The following is a 17,341-nucleotide window of genomic DNA, read 5'->3' as shown; positions in this document are numbered from 1 at the left end:
ATGTCATTTCAATGAAATTACATTAAACCACAGTGGAAAAGATATTGAATTGACGTCTGTGCCCACTGGGCTGTAACCTGTACAGAACGGGCTAGTTGGGCACATTTTCCACTATCCCGGATGTAGTAATAGTAGTAATACCACAGTAGCAGTAATACCATAGTAGTAGTAATACAATAGTAGTAGTAGTACCATAGTAGCAGTAATACCGTAGTAGTAGCAGTAATACCATAGTAGTAGTAATACCATAGTAGTAGTAGTAGTACCATAGTAGTAGCAATACCATAGTAGTAATACCATAGTAGTAGTAATACCATAGTAGCAGTAATACCATAGTAGTAGTAATACCATAGTAGTAGTAATACCATAGTAGTAGTAATACCATAGTAGTAGTACCACATTAGTAGTAGTACCACATTAGTTGTAGTAGTACCATAGTAGTAGTAGAACCATAGTAGTAGTAATACCATAGTAGTAATACCATAGTAGTAATACCATAGTAGCAGTAATACCATAGTAGTAGTAATACCATAGTAGTAGTAATACCATAGTAGTAGTAATACCATAGTAGTAGTAATACCATAGTAGTAGCAGTAATACCATAGGAGTAGTACCACATTAGTTGTAGTAATACCATAGTAGTAGTAATACCATAGTAGTAGTAATACCATAGTAGTAGTAATACCATAGTAGTAGTACCACATTAGGAGTAGTACCACATGAGTAGTAGTAGTACCATAGTAGTAGTAGTACCACATTAGTAGTACCACATTAGTAGTAGTACCATAGGAGTAGTAATACCATAGTAGTAGTAGTTCCATAGTTGTAGTAATACCATAGTAGTAGTACAATAGTAGTAGTAGTACAATAGTAGTAGTACCATAGTAATAGTAATACCATAGTAGTAGTAGTACAACAGTAGTAGTACCATAGTAGTAGTAGTAGTAGTACCATAGTAGTAGTAATACCATAGTAGTAGTACCATAGCGGTAGTAATATTATAGTAGTAATAGTACCATTGTAGTAGTAGTAGTAGTAGTAGTAGTAGTAGTAGTAGTAGTAATAGTAGTAGTAATCGTAGTACCATTGTAGTACCATATCATAGTGGTAATATGATCATTGTAGTAGTAGTAGTAGTAGTAGTAGTAATACCATAGCAGTAGTAATATCGTATTCGTATTCGTAGTAGTAGTAGTACCATAGTAGTTGTAGAACCATAGTAGTAGTGATACTATAATAGTAGTAATACCATAGTAGTAGTAGTACCATAGTAGTAGTAATACCATAGTAGTAATACCATAGTAGTAGTAATACCATAGTAGTAGTAGTACCATAGTAGTACCACAGTAGTAGTAATACCACAGTAGTAGTACCATAGTAGTAGCAATACCATAGTAGTAGCAATACCATAGTAATAGCAATACCATAGCAGTAGTAATACCATAGTAGTAATAGTACCACAGTAGTAGTAGTAGTAGTAGTAGTGCCATACTAGTAGTAGTACCATAGTAGTAGCAATACCATAGTAGTAGTAGTAGTACCATAGTAGTAGCAATACCATAGTAGTAATACCATACCAGTAGTAATACCATAGTAGTAGTAGAACCATAGTAGTAGTAGTACCATAGTAGTAGTAATACCATAGTAGTAGTAATACCATAGTAGTAGTAGTACCATAGTAGTAGTAATACCATAGTAGTAGCAGTACCATAGTAGTAATACCATAGTAGTAGCAGTACCATAGTAGTGATACCATAGCAGTAGTAGTACCATAGTAGTAGTACCATAGTAGTAGTACCATAGTAGTAATACCATAGTAGTAATACCACAGTAGTAGTACCACAGTAGTAGTAATACCATAGTAGTAATACCACAGTAGTAGTAGCACCACAGTAGTAGTAATACCATAGTAGTAGCAATACCATAGTAGTAATACCATGGGTTCCCCATGGGTTCTACATCGAACTCAAAAGGGTTCTAACTACAACCAAAAAGTGTTCTAGCTACAACCAAAAAGTGTTCTACCTGGAATCACAAAGGGTCCTACCTGGAACAAAAAATGGTTATCCTATGGGGACAGCCGAAGAATCGTTTCGGAACCCCGTTTTCTAAGAGGGTACACTAGAAAGATGGAGAGAGGCCTACGGTACATGTGGACAGAAACTGATCTGACGTTATAACACAAGTATGAATGTGTTTCTTTGCTAGTTAAAACTAGTTATTTGTTACAGTTGGTCTGGTCCTGCTCACTAAAAACCTCCTTCCATTCTGCACATTCTTCCTTTTGACTTGATCACGCTTCCATACTGTTCCAATACATATGCAGCCCCCTCCTCTCTCTTCCTTCTCTTCTCCTCTCTGTTTCCCCTGGTTTCCTCCACATTCCCTTTACCCATGTAGATCATCTTTCCACAAGACAAGCGCATATTTGGGCTCCATTCTTGGGTATACCCTCAACCATTCAATGTTTTATGACCAGAGCAGAACAGAGCAGACCAGAGAATAACATAGCAGAACAGAGCAGAGTAGAGAATAACATAGCAGAGCAGAGAATAACAGAGCAGAGTAGAGAATAAAATAGCAGAACATAGCAGATCAGAACAGAGCAGAACAGAACAGAGAATAACATAGCAGATCAGATCAGAACAGAGCAGAACAGAACAGAGAATAACATAGCAGATCAGATCAGAACAGAGCAGAACAGAACAGAGAATAACATAGCAGATCAGATCAGAACAGAGCAGAACAGAACAGAACAGAATAGAGAATAACATAGCAGAACAGAGCAGAGCAGAACAGAACAGAATAGAGAATAACATAGCAGAACAGAGCAGAGTAGAGAATAACATAGCAGAGCAGAGAATAACAGAGCAGAGTAGAGAATAAAATAGCAGAACATAGCAGATCAGAACAGAGCAGAACAGAACAGAGAATAACATAGCAGATCAGATCAGAACAGAGCAGAACAGAACAGAGAATAACATAGCAGATCAGATCAGAACAGAGCAGAACAGAACAGAACAGAATAGAGAATAACATAGCAGAACAGAGCAGAGCAGAACAGAACAGAGAATAACAGAGCAGAACAGAACAGAGAATAACAGAGCAGAACAGAACAGTAAAGCTACAGTAACAGAACAGAACAGTAAAGCTACAGAACAGAACAGAAGGTAAAGCTACAGAACAGAACAGAAAGTAAAGCTACAGAACAGAAAAGCCACAGATTAGAACAAAGCAGGACAGAACAGAGCATAACAGAACAGAACTTAACAGAACATAACAATGCAGAACAGAATGGAAGAATAGAACAGAAAATAACAGAGCAGAACAGAACAGAAAGTAAAGCTACAGAACACAACAGAAAGTAAAGCTACAGAACAGAGCAGAACAGTAAAGCTACAGAACAGAGCAGAACAGTAAAGCTACAGAACAGAACAGAAGAGTAAAGCTACAGAACAGAGCAGAACAGTAAAGCTACAGAACAGAGCAGAACAGTAAAGCTACAGAACAGAGCAGAACAGTAAAGCTACAGAACAGAACAGAAGAGTAAAGCTACAGAACACAACAGAAAGTAAAGCTACAGAACACAACAGAACAGTAAAGCTACAGAACAGAGCAGAACAGTAAAGCTACAGAACAGAACAGAACAGTAAAGCTACAGTAACAGAACAGGAAAGTGGCACTGTGTGCTCTTTTCGAAGGATGGATCCCAGTCTGTTCAGGACTATGGGATGAGGGGGGGTCAGAGGGGGTCTGCCGGGCATTGGGATGACGGCCCAGCTTGGGATGAGGAGGGCTTTTAGTGGGTGGAATGGTGGGGACCAATTGGAGGTTTACTTCGTAGCAATGCAAAGATCATGGTACAGCTATATAGACACTCCATCATCATGTTACTTTTCAATGTTACATAACATATATTTTGATAAATAGAATTGAAAGTTGTGTCTCATTATGGTAAGTGGTGAAATAAGTATAGCCAGTTACAACTGTAAAGTTTTAGCAGATAATAAGAAAATATTATCAGTATTTACCTGGCTAAAAGAGAAGGAATACAATATGTATTGTTTACAGGAAACACATTCAACAATTTTAGATGAAGTTTTGTGGAAAAAGAAATAGGGGGGGGCCGAAATATATTTCTCCCAGGGGGCAAAGGGGTGATGGTCATAATTAACAGTAATCTTGATCCAAATGTGCAAATTGTCCAAACAGATTATCAAGGTGGATGGATTATTTTAAATATGTTTTTAGACAATAAACAGATATGGCTCATTAACCTATACGGTCCGAATAATGATAATCCAAGATTCTTTGAAAATATATTTAAGAATGTATCAACTGTACAAGCAAATCATGAATGTCATGAATATATTGGAATTAGTGGGTATATGTAGACTTAAATACCCTGACCTAGTGAGATATACATGGCAGAGGCGTAATCAAGCTAGTCGTCTTGACTACTTTCTTATGCCATTCTCTCTGGCACCAAAAGTTTAAAAGGTGTTGATAGGGGACAGAATGCGGCCGGATCAACACATAACTGGTATATATATTACTCTTACGGAATTTCTACTTGGGCGAGGATATTGGAAATTTAATCAAAGCCTAGTAGATGATAAATTGTTTAGATCTAGGACAGAAAAATGTACTGTTCTGTAGATTTACAAAAGAGTAAATCTACGGAACAGAACTCCAGTGATAATCCATGGCCCGGAGCCTCCAGTGATGATCCATGGCCTGGAGCCTCCAGTGATGATCCATGGCCCGAAGCCTCCAGTGATGATCCATGGCACAAAGCCTCCAATGATGATCCATGGTCCGAAGCCTCCAGTGATGATCCATGGCCCGAAGCCTCCAGTGATGATCCATGGCCCGGAGCCTCCAGTGATGATCCATGGTCCGAAGCCTCCAGTGATGATCCATGGCCCGGAGCCTCCAGTGATGATCCATGGCCCGGAGCCTCCAGTGATGATCCATGGCCCGAAGCCTCCAGTGATGATCCATGGCCCGAAGCCTCCAGTGATGATCCATGGCCCGAAGCCTCCAGTGATGATCCATGGCCCGAAGCCTCCAGTGATGATCCATGGCCCGAAGCCTCCAGTGATGATCCATGGCCCGGAGCCTCCAGTGATGATCCATGGCCCGAAGCCTCCAGTGATGATCCATGGCCCGGAGCCTCCAGTGATGATCCATGGCCCGGAGCTTCCAGTGATGATCCATGGCCCGAAGCCTCCAGTGATGATCCATGGCCCGAAGCCTCCAGTGATGATCCATGGCCCGGAGCCTCCAGTGATGATCCATGGCCCGGAGCCTCCAGTGATGATCCATGGCCCGAAGCCTCCAGTGATGATCCATGGCCCGGAGCCTCCAGTGATGATCCATGGTCCGAAGCCTCCAGTGATGATCCATGGCCCGAAGCCTCCAGTGATGATCCATGGCCCGAAGCCTCCAGTGATGATCCATGGCCCGGAGCCTCCAGTGATGATCCATGGCCCGAAGCCTCCAGTGATGATCCATGGCCCGGAGCCTCCAGTGATGATCCATGGCCCGAAGCCTCCAGTGATGATCCATGGCCCGGAGCCTCCAGTGATGATCCATGGCCCGGAGCCTCCAGTGATGATCCATGGCCCGAAGCCTCCAGTGATGATCCATGGCCCGGAGCCTCCAGTGATGATCCATGGCCCGGAGCCTCCAGTGATGATCCATGGCCCGGAGCCTCCAGTGATGATCCATGGCCCGAAGCCGCCAGTGATGATCCATGGCCCGGAGCCTCCAGTGATGATCCATGGCCCGAAGCCTCCAGTGATGATCCATGGCCCGGAGCCTCCAGTGATGATCCATGGCCCGAAGCCTCCAGTGATGATCCATGGCCCGGAGCCTCCAGTGATGATCCATGGCCCGGAGCCTCCAGTGATGATCCATGGCCCGGAGCCTCCAGTGATGATCCATGGCCCGAAGCCTCCAGTGATGATCCATGGCCCGGAGCCTCCAGTGATGATCCATGGCCCGGAGCCTCCAGTGATGATCCATGGCCCGGAGCCTCCAGTGATGATCCATGGCCCGAAGCCGCCAGTGATGATCCATGGCCCGAAGCCTCCAGTGATGATCCATGGCCCGGAGCCTCCAGTGATGATCCATGGCCCGAAGCCTCCAGTGATGATCCATGGCCCGAAGCCTCCAGTGATGATCCATGGCCCGGAGCCTCCAGTGATGATCCATGGCCCGGAGCCTCCAGTGATGATCCATGGCCCGAAGCCATACAGAACAGTAAAGCTACAGTGACAGAACAGTAAAGCTACAGAACAGAACAGTAAAGCTACAGTAACAGAACAGTAAAGCTACAGAACAGAGCAGTAAAGCTACAGAACAGAACAGTAAAGCTACAGAACAGAACTGTAAAGCTACAGAACAGAACAGTAAAGCTACAGTAACAGAACAGAACAGAACAGTGAAGCTACAGTAACAGATGTAACGTCCGTCGTTAAATGAAGACCGAGCGGCAGCGTGGAAGGCGTACATTTTCTTTCATTTTAAATGTTCCACCAAAAACAATAACCAACTGAACGAACGTAAAGCTAGGAGTGCAACACATGCAACACACAAAGACAAGATCCCACAACCGAAGGTGGGGAAAAAGGGCTGCCTAAGTATGATGCCCAATCAGAGACAACGATAGACAGCTGCCTCTGATTGGAAACCATACTCGGCCAACAAAGAAATATAAACATAGATTTCCCACCCTAGTCACACACTGACCTACCAAATAGAGGATCTCTAAGGATCTCTAAGGTCAGGGCGTGACAGCTGCTCCGCCCACAACCGTAAGGCTCTCCAGAGGGTAGTGAGGTCTGCACAATGCATCACCGGGTGCAAACTACCTGCCCTCCAGGACACCTACACCACCCGATGTCACAGAAAGGCCAAAAAGATCATCAAGGACAACAATCACCCGAGCCACTTTCTGTTCAACCCGCTATCATCCAGAAGGCGAGGTCAGTACAGGTGCATCAAAGCTGGGACCGAGAGACTGAAAAACAGCTTCTATCTCAAGGCCATCAGACTGTTAAACAGCCATCACTAACATTGAGTGGCTGCTGCCCACATACTGACTCAACTCTAGCCACTTTAATAATGGAAAAATTGATGTAATAAATGTATCACTAGTCACTTTAAACAATGCCACTTTATATAATGTTTACATACCCTACATTACTCATCTCATATGTATATACGGTACTCTATACCATCTACTGCATCTTGCCTATGCTGTTCGGCATCACTCATTCATATATTTGTATGTACATATTCATATTCAATCTTTACACTTGTGTGTGTATAAGGTAGCTGTTGTGGAATTGTTAGGTTAGATTACTTGTTAGATATTACTGCACGGTCGGAACTAGAAGCACAAGCATTTCACTACACTCGCATCAACATCTGCTAACCATGTGTATGTGACAAATAACATTAGGTTTTGATTTGATTTGAAAAAAATGTGTGTGTGTGCCTGAGTGCCTGCCGGCGCATGTGTGTGTGTGTGTGTGTGTGTGTGTGTGTGTGTGTGTGTGTGTGTGTGTGTGTGTGTGTGTGTGTGTGTGTGTGTGTGTGTGTGTGTGTGTGTGTGTGTGTGTGTGTGTCTATGTGTGTGTGTGTGTGTGTATGTGTGTGTGTGTGTGTGTGTGTGTGTGTGTGTGTGTGTGTGTCTATGTGTGTGTGTGTGTGTGTGTGTGTGTGTGTGTGTGTGTGTGTGTGTGTGTGTGTGTGTGTGTGTGTGTGTGTGTGTGTGTGTGTGTGTGTGTGTGTCTGTGTGTGTGTGTGTGTGTGTGTGTGTATGCTACAGGAAAGAGACAGTTCAGCAAATCCATTCATTCATTCATATCGAGTTTGACACAATACTAATAACAACAACAACAAAAATCTTTGAGGTTTTGATCCTCATCTATTTCTCATCTATTACCGTACTCATCAACTATTTGGTAGCTAAGCTGTTGACCACACCAGACGATGATTTCTGTCCCTTAGAGACAGACTTGATTCTATAAGTGAGAGGCTGATATGTCAGAAAACGATCCCAGTGGAAACAGTGTTCAAGGTTTAAGTGCTTTTTTAAAAAAAAGAGGTGCCTCAAATATTTCCTGAGAGCAGAAAAAGGCCATGTATATAATATTATTTATTTCAACTAGTGATGTCTTTCTTTACATATAGAAACCGTTCATATTGGTTATATAAAGTTTGTCAGTTTAAAATATCTAGCAATTCTGCATTAAACAACCACTAAAGTAAAGAATGTCCCTTTCAAGCACCATAAAGTTATTTCATCCACAGTTTAGTCGTTTTGCACACCAGGCTGGTAAACCCCAAGGTTGTGGGTTTATATCCGCTAATATTGGGGCCAATTTCCCAGACTGGAATTAAACCTACTCCTGGACAAAAGTCACTTTCAAGATAGTCTCCACCCCACCAAGCATGGTTTTTTTTTATTGCAGAAGAGGTCTGAGAAACCAGCCCTGTGTGCGTCTCTCAATAAGAGCTTTTGCCAAATGCAGAGTAAATGTACAGAGCAGAACAGAACAGTAAAGCTACAGGACAGAACAGTAAAGCTACAGGACAGAACAGTAAAGCTACAGAACAGAACAGCAAAGCTACAGAACAGAACTGTAAAGCTACAGAACAGAACAGTAAAGCTACAGAACAGAACAGTAAAGCTACAGAACAGAACAGTAAAGCTACAGAACAGAACAGTAAAGCTACAGAACAGAACAGTAAAGCTACAGAACAGAACAGTAAAGCTACAGAACAGAACAGCAAAGCTACAGAACAGAACAGTAAAGCTACAGAACAGAACAGCAAAGCTACAGAACAGAACAGTAAAGCTACAGAACAGAACAGTAAAGCTACAGAGCAGAACAGTAAAGCTACAGAACAGAACTGTAAAGCTACAGAACAGAACAGTAAAGCTACAGAACAGAACAGTAAAGCTACAGAACAGAACAGTAAAGCTACAGGACAGAACAGTAAAGCTACAGGACAGAATAGTAAAGCTACAGAACAGAACAGTAAAGCTACAGAACAGTAAAGCTACAGGACAGAACAGTAAAGCTACAGAACAGAACAGTGTGACTTGGTAAGGTTGGACCAAGGTGTATAGAAGAAACCAGACGAGGAATCAGTGGTTAAGGATAAATATAATACTTTACAGAGAAACGGTAGCCACAGGATTACAGTACACTTGAAAAAACAACCCGGACTGACACTCAAACGGCAACAGTCCAGTCGACGAGTTCGGCAGTGTGTTGTGAGCATACTCCGCCCAGATGAGGAACTTGCTCCTGTTGCTGGCCTGGGTGGAGACGAAACAACGTTTGCCCATTCGACTGTGGGTGGAACCCCGAGGAGAGACTCACCAATGCCCCAACAGGGAGCAGAAGGCTTTCCAATACGGTACGACAAACTGGGGCACATGATCCGAGACAATGTCCTGGGGAAGTCTGTTTAGTCCAAAGACATTTGTAATCATGTGACCAGCTGTCTCCAATCGCTGAGGGAAACGTGGGTAAGGCAATAAAATGGGCTGCCCTGGAGAACCGATCAACGACCACCAGGATAGTGTTAAGCCCTTGGGATGGAGGTAACCCTGTGATAAAGTCTATAGACAGGTGGGACCAGGGCCGGCTAGGGATGGGCAGAGGTTGGAGCAACCCAGCCGGTTGCTGTCATGAGGACTTGCTTTGGGCACAGTTGGAACAGGCCGCAACAAAGAATCTCACATCCTCAATCATGTTGGGCTACCAGAATTTTGTCTCAGGAACTCCAGTGTCCGATTAAGCCCTGGATCCCAGTTCATTTAGAGGAGTGTCCCCATTATAGGCATCGGGAACGGGCGGAACGTAAAGTCTGTTAGTGGATCCCCCACCGGGGTCAGATTCTCGGGTCTGGGCTTGTTGGAACGTGGCCTCAATACTTCATATCACAGTGGCCACAATGCGGGAGCAGGGGATGATGGGCTCAGAGTCCCTCTCCTCGTTAGAGACATCGTGTTCGCGGGACGGGCATCTGCTTTCTGATTCGTGGATCCCAGACGATAGGCTAGTGTGAAATCGAACCTGTTAAAAAACAACTCCCACCTAGCCTGGTGAGCGTTCAACCTCTAGGCTTCCTGAATGGAGACCAAGTTCTCATGGTCCATCCAGATTACGAGGTGTCCCCTCCAACTAGTGTCTCCACCCCTCAAGGGCCAAGAGCTCCCGGTTGCCTACATGTTAGTTGTGTTCCGCTGGGGAGAACCGCTTGGAGAGAAAGGCGCATGGGTGCAGTTCTTTTCCCTCCTCATTCCGCTGTGAAAGGACCGTCCCTGCTCCGGTGTCCGAGGTGTCCACCTCTACCACAGAGGGACGAGTAGGATCAGGATGAACGAGGATGGGTCCGGAGGTGAAACGTCCCTTGAGTTCCATGAATGCCCTGTCAGCCACGGGAGTCCAGCAAAAACGGGTCTGGGACTTGCGGGATAGGACCATGAGAGGCGCTGTCACCACACCAAAGTTGCGTATAAAATGCCTGTAAAAATGACCAAACCCGCTGGACCTCCTTGAGTGAGGTGGGACGGGGCCAGTCGGCGACCGCCTCAACATTTTGCAGGGTCCATTTGGATGCCTGCGGTAGAGATAATGTGACCCGGGAAGGAAACTTGGGATACGTGGAACTAGCACTTCTCTATCTTGACATATAGTTGGCACTGCAGGATGCGTCTCAGGACTTGGTGGACATGCAGTATGTGTTCCGGAAGGGTTTTGGAGAAGATCAAGATATCGTCGAGGTAAACAAAGATGAACTGATTCAACATATCCCTAAGAATGTTTTTGACCAATGCTTGAAAGACTGCCGGTGAGTTCGATAATCCGAAGGGCATGACTAAATACTCATAGTGACCACTAGGGGGTGTTGAAGGCAGTTTTCAACTAATCTCTCTCCCCGATTCACACCAGATCGTAAGCGCTGCGGAGGTCCAGTTTAGTGAAGAATTGGTCCCCTTGGGCCAACTCCAAGGCAGCGGATATCAGGGGGAGGGGCTAACGAGTCTTGATAGTAATCAAATCAAATCATATTTGTCACATGCGCCGAATACAACAGATGTAGTAGACGTTACAGTGAAATTATTACTTACAAGCCCTTAACCAACAATGCAGTTTTAAGAGGAAAAATACATACAGTATACTGTATATAATACTTTTTTTGTAAATATATATATATATATATATATAATGATTTTGTTTTTAAACAAGATGAAATTAATGTAACAAATAATTCAAGAGAATCAGTAAAGTAACAATAGCGAGGCTATATACAGGGGGTACAGAGTCAATGTGCGGGGGCATCGGTTAGTCGAAGTAATTGAAGTAATATGTACTTAAAGAGTTAAAGTGACTATGTATAGATAATAAACAGAGAGTAGCAGCAGCGTAAATGATAGAAGGGGGGACAATGCAAATAGTCTGGGTAGCCATTTTATTAGCTGTTCAGGAATCTTATGGCTTGGGGGTAGAAGCTGTTTAGAAGCATCTTGGACCTAGACTTGGCGCTCCAGTACTGCTTGCCATGCGGTAGAATAGAGAACAGTCTATGACTAGTCTTTGACAATGTTTAGGGCCTTCCTCTGACACCGCCTGGTATAGAGGTCCTGGATGTCAGGAAGCTTGCCACGGTGATGTACTGAGCACGCACCCCTGAGGGGCCCCCGTGTTGAGGATCAGTGTGGCGGATGAGTTGTTACCTACCCTTACCACCTGGGGGCGGCCCGTCAGGAAGTCCAGGAAGTCCAGGATCCAGTTGCAGAGGGAGGTGTTTAGTCCCAGGGTCCAGTTCAGCCCTATGTAATCAAGGCAAGGATGCAGGCCTCCATCCTTCTTAGCATTCACCAGCTAGGGTTCGCTTGCCTCTCACCGAACGCCTCCAGGAGGTGGAAGTATTCAGGAAGGAGAGCGGAAAAGTATTGGTTTTCAATGGATGCAGGAGGACACGGTGAGGCTCTTGGTGGGTGTCTTAGACATTTAGTCTGGCAGTCCTTACCCCAATCTAGTAGGTGTCCGGTGGACCAGAAGAATAGTAGGTTATGTTGCGCTAGCCAGGGGTACCCTAGCATAAGGGAGTTCTCGGGAGCAGCGATCAACAGAAAACTAAGAGTCTCTGAGGGGTTCACCCCAACCTTCAGTAGAATGGGCTTGGTCTGATATTCCACCTGACTGGAGCCAATGGGCCGTCCATCGAGGGCTTGAATGTGCAGAGGGATGGGAAACTTCACGCAGGGGATTTGTAATTCTCTCCTGATCAATGAAATGATCTGCGGCCCCGGAGTCCATGAAAGCTTGAATCTGATGCTGACGGTTGTCCCAGTGGAGCGTTGCAGGTTGTGACAGACGGTGACTGAGTAGCCGGGAGGTAACTGCACAGCTTGTCCTGGCGAGCTCTGGCATTTCTAGTCAGCTCTGTGCATGTAGCAAGGAGATGGCCGCGATGTCCACAGTAGAGGCAGCAGCCTTTGCGCATGCGCCTATCACACTCCTGTGGGCTCAGACATGTGCATCCCAGCTGCATGGGCTCCTCAGTGCTTGGTTTGGGATGCTTGGGGTGCTCAGGAAACCAGAATATTGGGTTGGTGTCAAAAAGGCACTGTCTCTGGGCCTCCCGGGTGGCGCAGTGGTCTAAGGCTGTGCCACCAGAGACTCTGGGTTCGAGTCCACGCTCTGTCTAAGCCGGCCGCGACCGGGAGGTCCATGGGGCGACGCACAATTGGCCTAGCGTCGTCCGGGTTTGGCCAGATATCTTTGTCTCATCGCGCACTAGCGACTCCTGTGGCGGGCCGGGCGCAGTGCACGCTGACCAGGTCCCTAGGTGTACGGTGTTCCCTCCGACACATTGGTGTGGTTGGCTTCAGGGTTGGATGCGTGCTGTGTTAAGATGCAGTGCGGCTTAGTTGGGTTGTGTTTCGGAGGACACATGGCTCTCGACCTTTGTCTCTCCTGAGCCCGTACGGGAGTTATAGCGATGAGACAAGACAGTATCTACTAATAATTGGATACCACGAAAAAGGGGGTAAAAATATATTTTTATTTTTATTTTTTTAATGGTGTTGTCTCATGCGTTCTCAGAGGCGGTTGTCAACCTGATTTCCAGCATTATCTTCCAGCGTTATCAGGGACTCAAGGTCCTCTCCCAGTTCTTGAGAGGCCAGTTCATCTTTGATGGAGTTAGACAAATCTTGGTGGATAGCGGTGACCAGTGCCTCTGTATTCCACAATGTCAAAGTCAGCCACTGGTCTGGCCCCTGGGCGGATGTTGAACAGTCAGCAGGCCGCTTCTCGTCCTCTGGCTGGGTGGCCTGGTTGTAGACTCGATGAAGACTCGCTTGGCAATGAAGGCTAATATGGAGATGCCTGATGGTGGCTGCTGTTCCAACGTCGCCATTGCCCACGCCATGGCCATGCCTGAGAGTAGAGAGATGATGTAGGTGATCATGGCCCGATCGGTGTGGAACGAGGAGGACTGTAGCTCTAACACCAGAGTGCACTGAGTGAGGAACCCCTTGCATCCTTCCTGGGGGCTGTCATACCGCTCAGGGGGCTGGGATCTTGGGTTCCCTGTGCAGGTTCCCTGGAGGAACTATGATGTCGTCTGTAGCACTGGGCGATGAGACTTGGACATTGGCTCCTCCTGGGTTGAGGTTGGACTGTAGTTGGAGGTAGTCAGTAAGTGCCCGGAGGATCTCTGATATTTGGGAGAGTTGTTCTTGCTGCCACCCAAGCAGTGCCCCTTGGTGGGTTACAAAATTCTTGATCTGGGTGATCTCTGCTGGGTCCATGTTTGGGCAGAAGCTTGCTGTGACGTGGTAAGGTTGGACCCAGGTGCAGAGAGAGACCAGAAGAGGAATCACTGGTTAAGGATAAACATAATACTTTACTGAGAAACGGTAGCCGCAGAATCACGGTACACTTGAAAAAACAACAAACACTAAGTCTCGAAAACTCACTTAGGTAATGGCCGCACACAGTAAACAATACAAGCTTCTGCAAAGGACAACGGAAACACACCTGTTTTAACAGGGAACCCATAATGAGTAAATTGGACACACCTGAGTATTGTTAATGTTTCTAGGGTGGCCTCTGCCGCCCTCTGGTGACAGGTGGAACCATGACAACCAGAGCAGAACAGTAAAGCTACAGAACAGAGCACAACAGAATAGAGAAGAACGGAACAGAACAGAACAGAACAGAACAACAAAGCTTAAAAACAGAACAGAGCATAACAGAGCAGAGAAAGATCAGAACATTAAAGCTACAGTAACAGGACAGTAAAGCTACAGTAACAGAACAGTAAAGCTACAGCAACTGAACAGAGCAGTAAAGCTACAGAACAGAACAGAACAGTAAAGCTACAGTATCAGAACAGTAAAGCTACAGTAACAGAACAGTAAAGCTACAGCAACTGAACAGAACAGTAAAGCTACAGTAACAGAACAGTAAAGCTACAGTAACTGAACAGAACAGTAAAGCTACAGTAACAGAACAGTAAAGCTACAGCAACTGAACAGTAAAGCTACAGTAACAGAACAGAGCAGTAAAGCTACAGTAACGATAGTAGACAACAAGTCAGAAAATGACATATCTCTAACCTTCTTTCACAGTGTTATGTGATTGGCCCATAACCATGAACTAACCCCACCAAAAACAATGTAACAGTTTATTTTGTGCCTTACTCCAAAACTCAAAATGTGATGTTTTTGTGCCTCTGGGGCAGGAGTCAGCAACAGGTGGCCCACGGGCCAGAACCAGCCAGTTAATAATTTTTTGGGGCCCCAAAAAATTTTTGTTAAAAAATCTATTCCCAAGAATTCACACAAATACAAAAAGAGCCGTGATTGTGTCTCAATGTAATAAAGGTGTGACATTATTGTTATTTTCAAATACAATCTCTTTTGGGGCTTAGTTGTGGTCAAATTTGCAGTGTACAAATTATTATAATTATGTTCCTGACCCCCGACCACCCGCTCTGACAAAAATGGTCCCGTGTCTGAAACTAGTTGCCTACCCATGCTCTAGTGAAGTTCAGATTGGCTGACTGAGGACCTTTTTACTGAAGATTGTGTTTGTTTTCAATGATTGTGTTTGTATCTCTATTGTGGTTTTCATAATGTATTGAGGTGTATATTGTTGTAATAACAGGGCTCTTCTAAAAAAAAAAATGTTTTTTAATTGACCGCAGTCTAAGCATGACTCCCTGTCAAAATAAAGGTTTAAATCAAATCAGGAATTTTAAAAAACACATCATTAATACTTTCTGCTCTAATTTGCCTTGTCTGCCAGCCATTCACTTGTTGGTTTAACTGTTAATTTGACATTTAACGTGATATTAAGAGTGCTCTTACTCTGTTAGTGTTAAATTATGAACTGAGACCTGAAATGGATACAGTCTCAGCAATCATGTACAGTACATGTACAGACCCTCAACTTTTCTCAACTTGGCCCCAACCGAGATATTACACCAAATATACATATTTTAGGAACTAGTAGAGTTATATGAACAAAAGAAATGCAACTCCAATATGATGTTTCCTTTTTAGTGTGGGTTTTGATCCTTCTCTCTCTCGCTCTCTCTCGGCCGGGCCGCTCTGTGGTGAGGCGCGGGTTCAAGTGGCGCTCCAGTGTTATTTTTGGCGGGACCAGTGGTTGGTGGCTCTTGAGCAGAGAGGAGAGAGGGGAGACAGAGAGAAGGGAGAGAGGAGACAGAGAGGGGAGAGTATGGACTCCAAATCCTAGGGCTGTTTAAAGGATTTCTGTCTAAAGGAATTGCTCTGTAATGATCAAGAGCCATTATGACCAAACACACCCCAGAAAATACGTGTATATGCATGTTTCCTTCATTTATAAACTCCATGAATGGACACACATTTATTGGCTACATTACAGAGTGGTAGCCATGGACTCAAGACGTCAATTAGGGGGTGCTCAGATTTTATTGCTATAGATCTACCTTCACACTTTTCAAAGATGTAGGTCCTTTGAAAACACACAGACGTACTTGTTGATTTTGAAGACAGGTAAGGGTCATGCGTGAAATATTTTGACGTCTCCAAGCTACGTCAACACTTCCCAAATGAGGAAGAGGCAACACTTCCGAACGAGGAAGAGTCCTTATGAGAGTCAGGCACTCACTGCTCCTACTACACACTGCTGTTGAAAAAGAGAGATGTTTCTTCCCTGTTTTTTTGGCCTTAGATCAAGAGAATATTATTATTGTATTTATTTATATGTGTGTGTGTGTGTGTGTGTGTGTGTGTGTGTGTGTGTGTGTGTGTGTGTGTGTGTGTGTGTGTGTGTGTGTGTGTGTGTGTGTGTGTGTGTGTGTGTGTGTGTGTGTGTGTGTGTGTGTGTGTGTGTGTGTGTGTGTGTGTTTGTGTGGCTGTATGTGTGTGTGAGTGTGTGTTTGAGTCAGAGAGAGAGTGTGTGTGTGTGTGTGTGTGTGTGTGTGTGTGTGTGTGTGTGTGTGTGTGTGTGTGTGTGTGTGTGTGTGTGTGTGTGTGTGTGTGTGTGTGTGTGTGTGTGTTAACCCACAAAGATATTTCAATTTCTTGAGGATATTAAATAAACATGCAGTGGCAGCAGCTCCAGCGTTGCCTGCCAGTGGGGGGGAGGGGGGAGGGGGGTGGTTTGTGGCTGAGACTCTGGGGGGGTAAGGCTGCTCATGGTCAGGGCCCCCGCCGGACACACTGGCGCCTCGCGCTGGAGGACTTCTGAACCACCACACTCCTCCCTCCACCAAAACCCTGCCAACTCCAGCTCCATGCTCCTGCTTCCAACCCAAATCACAAATGTATCTCTCTCTCTCTCTCTCTTTCTCTTTCTCTTTCTCTCTCTCCCCCTCTCTATCTCTCTCTCTCTCTCTCTCTCTCTCTCTCTCTCTCCCTCTCTCTCTCTCTCTCTCTCTCTCTCTCTCTCTCTCTCTCTCTCTCTCCCCCCTCTATCGCTCTCTCGCTCTCTCTCTCTTTTCTCTCTCTCTCTCTCTCTCTCCCTCTCTCTCGCCTCTTCTTCTTCATCTCCTTTTTGTTTTTTACATTTCCATTGGCTCTCTTTCCAATTCCTAATCCATGTTTTGTTTCTTCTCCTTACCTCTTTGAAATGTTGTACTTTTTAAATGGCAAGTTTTTTGATCGTCATCTTTCTTTCTCCATCTTTCTTTTTACTGTTTCCTCTCTTTCACCATTCCTCCTCCTGTGTCTCTCTTAAATCCCTTCCAAGGAAGTATTTAGAGGCTTGCGCTGAAAAAAGAGAAAATAAAGATGGTTTGGGTTCCG

Source organism: Oncorhynchus kisutch, linkage group LG1 (genome assembly GCF_002021735.2).
Source record: "Oncorhynchus kisutch isolate 150728-3 linkage group LG1, Okis_V2, whole genome shotgun sequence".
Classification (NCBI taxonomy): Eukaryota; Metazoa; Chordata; class Actinopteri; order Salmoniformes; family Salmonidae; genus Oncorhynchus; species Oncorhynchus kisutch.
The sequence above is the reverse complement of the archived record's forward strand: the minus strand, read 5'-3'. Positions refer to the sequence as shown.